Here is an 8388-nt window from a genome sequence, read left to right as displayed (position 1 = left end):
TTTAAATGTGTGTAACAAAGCTGAGAATCAAATCCCTCATCTTCAACCAGAGGAAGGCTGTTAATACTATAGCCATTTACACACCCTCGAAAATGGAAGCTGTTTAAAAGCTTTATTTGACTTCAACAGCAGGAAAATGTGCACCTTACTTTCCTCAGCATCAATCCTTTTCAAAGCATATTGTGTGTTTACAAGCTGTCTTGAGCACTGAAATTGATTTTAGAGCTGGGCAGTTATTAAAGGTTCATTTTCCCTCCCTCCTCCAGTTTCAAAATAAGTGATAATATGAAGTGGTGGGAAATTCTCTCCATGAGATGGTACTGCCTTTGCCCTAACTCTGAGTTTCTCAGGAAAGGTTTTCACTAGAGTATATATCCTGCTTGATCTCTACAAGTAAAACTATAATCTTCCTTTCAAAGAAAGAGTTTAGCCTTGTGTGTACGTACAGGTTGGAATTTATTTTGGAAAATAGCTGTAAGAGGCTCTGGCACAGCTAAATGTAATTGAATTAGCTGGGGTTTAAGCTATTGCTATGCTCTTACTTCCATTTCAACACAGTCAGATACAGTAATAACAATATTTAGCATCAATTTCTTAATTACTAGTTAGTCCAGTCACTGTCTGATTTTGGTGAGATAAAGCTGACACTTCCAGCATGTCTGTGGAGAACAAGGGATGATGCTGTTCTTCCACTTGCTCTACAACAGATTGGCTTGCTTGGCCCTAGTCTGTTTTAGGTACATTCCAAAGGTGCACCCACAATTGGAGTATTCAGGCCTTGGACCACTGAGATAGGTTTGCAAGAGATGCCAGTGGAAGCAGTGGGGACACCCCACAGGATGTCCATCTTCATTTGTGGAAGACCTAGACTAAGGCTGCAGCTGGATACGCAACCTGCCAGAAGCTTTCTCTATGGCTGTGGTAAATCTCTCTCTTCCCTACCTGAAAAATGGTTTATGCAGGAGGAAAATGTTCGCTGGAAACAGTTTTTCCATTACTGGGAGGTGGTCAGGTCATATGTGATGGGAAGAGAGGCCAGAAAAAATGTTAGAACAAAATGCACTCTGAAAACTATGGAGGTATCTGAAGGGTGAGTGTATTCATGTGTCCTCAAACAGGAAAAAAACAGAAGGAGGTGTGGAAAAGCCCACTCAATCTCTTTCAAATAAAAAGGATGTGTATACATCAACCATTTATTCAAAGGAGATAAAAGCTAGGTTCTGCTGCTTATGCAGTCAACACAGAGAAGTAAGGTAAATCAGCACATTTCATTCAGCCTTATTTTAAATATTCCAAGCAATATGGAGTCTTTTCTTCTGGACAAGACAATTCAACAGCAAATACTCATGATAGCTCCTATTTTCCCTTTACAGTGGCATTCCATTAGTAACAGTTGTAGCTTATTGCACTAGCCAGGAAGCCCCCTAAACAGTTAATTTCCTTCTTCAGTGGTGATTTTAACAAAATGCACACTTCCACAAATTCATTCAGAATTTGTTGCATCAAAACACAGTACCCATTGCTACAGGTAGACGTCTCTCGCAGTGCTCTGGATCTTTGTGGCTCCATTACCTTTGGTGATGATGGAGAAGGCTGTACCAGTACAGGGATTTTCCTTTCTACTTTGCCAGGTTCTCAAAGACTTATTCTTATTCAGGGTTATTCAGTTTTGGTACACAAGGTAGTCATCCAAAGTACGCATCAAATATTACATTGAGGCATCTGCTGCAGTAAATGCAAAAGCGACAGTCACACTGTGAGCATTTGGTAATCTACAAATAGATCTGGAAGTCACATTGGCTCTGGAAACTTAGGCAGAGTCAATTCAGTAACAAATGCATCAATAATCAACACCTTTGCTGTATTAATTTCTGCAAGGCAGCTTGTTCCTCTATAGTGTGCCTACAAGACGTGCATACATTACCATCAGTGACTGATGCTGTCCCCTTAGCCGCTCATGTTTAATGAAAGCTTTGTGCCTATATATAAATTCTGTGTTTGAGTGAAACATCTTCCAAATCCTTCACAGCAGTTCTGGAAGAGACCTTTGGCTTGTATATTGAGAAGTGAACTCACCCTTTCTGCCATGCAAAAGCTCTGCAGAATAAAAATTATACATGAATATAAAAATAGAACAGAAGAGACTATTTCGGTTCGACCAGATGCTCACATTCCTGCCACCTAGGTGGATTTAATATTAGTGAGTGTGGGAAAAATACAAAGCGTAGGTCTGATCCTGTTCTTTTTTCTCCCACGTGTGAACTTGCTTCACACAAGCACCCTCTTCCTAAGTCAATGAGACTTTTTGTGCATGTTTTCTGTCACTGCTGATTACTTTCAAGAGGACTGTCATGTTGCAGGCACAGGGGGGATGGAGGCAAGAATTAAAGCATCTGTCCCCTGTTCTACCTTCTTCTGCATAAACACTGCTTGAGGAAGGGAACACTATTGAATCATTTGATACCTGCCTCAGCGTATCCAACAGAGGTTGCACTCCTTTGAACATCAATGGGAAAAAGGTATAAAGAATAAAACGACAGCTGCACAGGGAAGGTTCCCTCCTCCATCATTTTTCCGAGCTACTGCTTTAAGGACACGGGTGTATTCACCTAGTAACCTGAGCTCGGCTTCCTCTTGCAGTCAGCCAAGTAAGTCCATGGTCCATAAACACTTCTGTGACTGTGCAAATGCACACAGCTTGTGGAAGCAAAGGACGTGAAGAAAGCTTGTGAAGATAAAGGGAAATTTGGCTCCTTACAATCCAGTCTCTAATACTTGTTGTGGCAATCCTTGCATTCTTGATAATAGCCTGATCCAAAGGCCAACAGAGCTGATACATACGGCTATGATAGGCTTTGAGTCAGGCATTACATTTTTAAACTGAGACACTTCCCAGTTCTTAAAATTGCAACATTTACCTTGGTGATGCAGCTGCATTGTGAAGGACAGTCTTCATTCATGGTCAGATCATTTAATGAATGAGTTTTGTAGACTTGCAGGGATGAATTTTTATGGGGGACCTCTGGTGAGATATTCTTAATCACTGAAATTGCAGTGTTTTTCTTATGCATTGCCAGTCTCGCTGGGTGTTGGAATTGCTACAGATCTGAAGCACTCCTCTCATGTGAACAGCATGGCAACAACTAGTCCTTGTGTGGGACCACCTTCCACGAATAATTGCCTATTGTCACTCAAAAGAATATCCACAGCAAATTTCAGCACCCATCAGGTGCTGATACATATCTTTTGCTTCCTTAGGGCATGCAGCCCTGTTGAGGACAATGCCTCGTATGGATCTTTTATTGTAGTAATTCAAAGAAACCCCCCAAAGGGCCGGAGACACTTTATAGGGCAAAGTGAGCCAGGGCTACACCTCCGCCTTGCTCACCTGTACACAAGGAACCTCTTACTCTTTACTGCCGTGGCAGATAGATGGGGAAGCCACACAGAGCTGTCATGTTAGGCCCCTGCATGGGGTACAGTGGTCAAAAATGGGGCTACCTTCTTGAACTTCAAAGTCTCTACCAAACCATAAGTGGCATGGAGAAGTCGCACAGTTTGCTCTCTCTTCCAGCACAGGGGCTGGGGACTATTGGAGGAAGCCTGGTGTGAACAAATTAAAGGGAGTGCTCTTCCTGCTCTAAGGAACAGATCCATTGAACTCCTCCTTAGTGGAGGATGAGAATTTTTGCTGAGGATGCAAAAATTTTAGCTGGATTCAGGAAGAGAGAGGACAAGTGCTTGGGAGATCCATCATGGGTCACTTAATAGAGCAACTAAGTGAGGCTCAGAAAATCCCCTGAATTAAAATAGTCTGAGGTTGGGAGAGTATTTAAGGACCTGAAAAAGAATCACACATACTTGTTCTGTTTGCATTTCTCCCTCATGTCTGCTACAGCCTCTGCAGAAGAGAAACTTCTGGGCTAAATGAACCTTGGCCCTGAACCAGAACTGCCATTCCGACCATCTTCATGCCACTGTTTCAAGAAAATGGTTTCTTGATAACCTGTGTAGAAAAATAAATAGGTTGGCTCTTTTTCTTTCTAGTTTTGATCATGTTTTTTGGTTATTTTTTCTGGTTTGGGGGATTTTTTTCCTTATCTGGTTTGTTGGGACTCCTGTGGTTCAGCTGGAAGATGGCTCTTGGTTTGGCAGCTCTCAGCCCCTTCTTGCAGAGAGAGACATTAGAGCTCTCTCAAGAAGCACCTCTCGACAGGTCAACAGAAGCGACTGGAGAGGTCCACAAAAGCAACTCGGAAGCCAGTTGCCTTGCAGCTAGCTCTTGCTTTCGTTGCAGACTGAACTCAAGGTAAAACAGGAGAGCTGCTGTAACACAACAGCACCCACAAACTCTTACCTTGAATGTGGGAGATTTCTAACTCTCGTTGACTTTTTGTGGAGAGAGTAGGTGAAATGTTGGGTTAGCACGGCTGCACCACTACACAGCTCAGGGCTGTTTTCCAGCCTGCTTGCTCTCCCTCAAGTTAGACTAAACTGAGAGGAGCTAAGAAATCTGTTGACACTTTGAGTTAACCTTCCTTTTGGTGACTAAACAAGGTTTGCTGCTCCAGTAGCTCTATCAACAATCAGTAGGTCTATCAACAACAGAAGAAAAGACTTTTTTTTTTTTTTAACCTTATGGAGAAAACTTTCGGCCAGGAAAGATCTTTTTAGCCACCTCTGTCTATATCAAAGACAGAAAAGCTCTTCACTCATCCCTTACCCCTCTAATCCTTTCCATGCCAGCTTTACAAAGATATATTTTCTAGATTCTTCATCTTTATGGTTTCCTTTTCTTTCAGTCATGCCGTACACCCTGGGTCCCAATCCTGCACTCAGGCTGACAACGAACTTTCTGTTCCTGGGTGTATGTGTCTTTGCCTCTCACTTGGGTGATGCCAGCTCAGCCTGGTGCTCCAGAAGAGCCCATGAGCTGAGCCATAGATCATCCTGTCCAACGTCAATCTTCTCCCTGAAGTTTGCTTGACTGCTCTGCTGTAGATGGAAGGATTGAAGGACATGTCTTTTTGGACGTTATTTGCTCTGTGGTTCAAATATGGACTTCTGTTGGTGAGTCTGAATGAGCAAAGACTGGTTCTCAGAGGTGGATACTTTCCTGGCAACAAGGTCAGCATAAAAGAAGAAAAACCCAAATTCTTGTAGATATAAATTGATGTTTAAAAAATGATTGTGATTTTTCTCTAAGCAATGTTGAAGCCTTTACAAGTACACAGAACTACAAATACTTCCAGTTCCACAACCCCAGCAAAATGCTAATACTCAGATTATTTCTCCGGAAAGCACTACATCAATCCGCAGCTTGACACTGCAGCCTGATCAGAGGAAGGCTGCAAGCTCATGGCCGTGCCTATACCCTCCATGACTGTCACGCTACTCTGTGCCCTGAAGTCCCACGGAGACCTCATCCCTTCCCAGCTGCCCACAGGCTCCACTTTGATCCCACGCTAACCACCACTTTCTAGCTAAAGGTTAATTACTCCAGGGGACATTTCCATCCAAGCTGTTGCCCGCAGGTTGCAATCCCTGCCCGAGCGCTATTTTTAGACCAGCTCCTTCGTTGCTATTGATCCCAGTCACCCTCCGTTAATTAGATACACACAACACACACAGCATTTGCAACTCATTTATCAATTCCGTTCAGCACCTCCCTCCCCTGAGATGTAATTTGGAGCCCTCCTTGAATCATGCTATTGATCTTTCCCAGCAACTTTGCTATAGGATTCTCTGTGTTGCAAGCTATTTATAGATTCTTCTTCTTCTCCTGCTCTCCCTTGGGGAATCAGAAATGGGCAACAGTAAACAGACTTCTATTTTTAAGGGGTTGATCGAAACCAGATATTTCCTCTTTTCTCCTTCTTTCCCCTCCTTCCCCCTGTTGCTGTTCTGTACAGGCTTCCTTCAGCAGGCGAGACCTTCCTGCTCCACGTGGTGCTGTAATGATTCTGGTAATGCTGAGGTGATGTGAGGCAGAATTTGCCCTGGGTGAAATCTTGTTTGCTGAATTAATGAATTCCTCCTCCTCCCTGCGTCCAAGAGTTTCACAAAGGGCTTTGTGACCTGTTTTGTCTGCTCAGCTTGAGGTACACCTTTCAGAGGGCTTCAGCCTTGGAGACTGCCTTCTCAGCCTGCAGATTTGATCCATTTGCAAGGCGCTGGGTTCCCACTGACCCCTTGTATCTCAGGAAGTGCATCCAAAGGCCTTAGAAAATTCATAGTCAGGAGTGAAATAGATGGAGTTGCTTTTAGCGATGGAGGATGACAGTAACAAGCCCTGGGGTCCCAGGATTTGAGAAAGACCTAAAACGAGGGAACATCACCTGAGGCTCAGAGAAGTCAGAAGCAGCCCAGCCTTCATTGAGTAATGTTGAAAATCCCAGCTCTAATGCAGGAGGAGCCCTACAGTTACCAGGGGCAAGGCAACACCAGAAGGGACAGTGTTGTCTCAGGGCTTACACGAAAGCAGCCCCAGGCTTCTGTGGTAACACCTGCTGCCGAAAATCTGATGGTGAAGTGGGAGAGGTGTGCTAGGAGGAGCTGGGCAGGATGTGAGGAGGGGCCCTGGTCTGAAGCCTTGGCTTCACAGTGGGCTGGGAGCACCAGCAGTGGGGATTGCAGCCCCCCCAGCAGGGTGGTGGCTCAGGAGTCACAGGGCTGGGCTGTGCGGAGCAGGGCTGGCTCCTCTGAGCCACTGGGAACATGGCAGCGTGTGTGTCGTCTGTGAGGATCTGCGTGTGTGCCTGTGCTTGGGGAGGTTGTGCTGTCGTTGGGGAAGGGGCTGTGTGCGGACGGCTGTGGTGTGGTTGTGGAGTACGCGTGCGGCTATTTGTTGCGCGGCCTGCTCTGGTGTGTGTGATGCTGTGGTGTGTTTGGCCGCGGACCGGGGGGGCTGTGGTGAGCTGTGTGGAGGTCAGCGTGTGGGGCTCCGCGTGTGTGTGGAGGGGGGAAGTCATGATGCGAAGCTGTGGAGTGCGTGGCTGCATGTGTGTGTGGAGGGAGGGCTGTTTTTTGTGGAGCTGTGGTGTGTGGCACTGTGGTGTGTGGAAGTCAGTGTGTGTGTGGAGCTGCATTGTGTGTGGAGGGGGGGGGGTCAAGATGTGACGCTGTGGTGTGCGTGGCTGCGTGTGTTGTGTGGAGGGAGGCCTGTGGTGTGGGGCTGTGGTGAGCTGTGTGGAGGTCAGAGTGTGTGTGGGGCTGTGTGTGTGTGTGGAGGGGGGAAGTCATGATGTGACGCTGTGGTGTGCGTGGCTGCGTGTGTGTGTGTGGAAGGAGGGCTGTGGCGTGTGGGGCTGTGTCCCTGTGGAGCAGTGAGGGCACGATGTGAAGCTGTGGTACGCGTAGCTGCGCGTGTGTGTGGAAGGAGGGCTGTGGCGCGTGGAGCTGTGGCGTGTGGGGCTGCGTCCGTGTGGAGCGCTGAGGGCACGGTGTGAACCTGTGGTACGTGTAGCTGCGTGTGCGCGTGGGGCCCGCGGTGCGTGAAGCTGTGGTGCGTGTATGGCCGTGCGTGCGCGGAGCTGGGGGAGGGGGGCGGTGGTCCGTGGAGCTGTGCTGTGGGAGGTAGACCTCAGCGTGGGGCCGCGCTCCCCCGGGGCGGGCGCAGCGCTACCTGAGGCGCAGCCCGCCCCGGCCGTGTGCGCCGTCCCGCCCGCCGCCGCCCCCAGGAACGCGGCGCGGCGGCGGTGGTGGAAGGGGCAGCCCACCTGCCCCGGCCGTTACCCGCCGCTCGGCCCCAGGGCGGGAACGCCCGGCGCCCGCCCCGCTCCGGGCTGGCCCTGAGGGAACGCCAAGAGCCCGCCCCGCCCCGCCGCCGCCCCCACCACCGCCGCCGCCCGGCCCCGCTCGGCGGCCGGGGCGTGGCCAAGCCCGGGGGAGGCGGGAAAGAACCGCGCCGGGGGAAGCTCGGCGGCTTCTCCCTGACAGGGCGGCGGCGACGGGGTTAACCCGCTCCCCGCGGCGGGCCGGGCCGAGCTCCCGCCTCCCGTGCCGGCGCCGGAGCAGACACGCATTCACACTCACACACACTCACACGCGCGCAGGCGATGGCTGAGGGGCGCGGGCTCGATTTTCCCCGAGATGATGTCAAGAGCTTGGGAGAAGGAGGAGGACGGTTGCTCTTTTTCTTAACGGCTTTGTTCTAAAATCATCCTAAATAAAGCAGCCCCAGCCCCGAGCGCCGGGGGAGCAGCCGTGAAAGTAGCTTTTTTTTTTTCCTTTTTTCCCTTTTTTTTTTTTTTTTTTTTCCTCTCCAATTTTTCTCCTCATCTCTGCCTTTGTGTCCGCCTGGGGCCGAGTCCCCCCCCCCCCTCCCCGCGCTCCCGGGCCGCTCTCTTCCCCCGGGGAAGCCGCCGGCTTTTTTTCCGCTCCTCCCCG

Source organism: Buteo buteo, chromosome 3, assembly GCF_964188355.1.
Source record: "Buteo buteo chromosome 3, bButBut1.hap1.1, whole genome shotgun sequence".
In the NCBI taxonomy this organism is placed as follows: Eukaryota; Metazoa; Chordata; class Aves; order Accipitriformes; family Accipitridae; genus Buteo; species Buteo buteo.
This window is presented reverse-complemented; position numbering follows the sequence as displayed.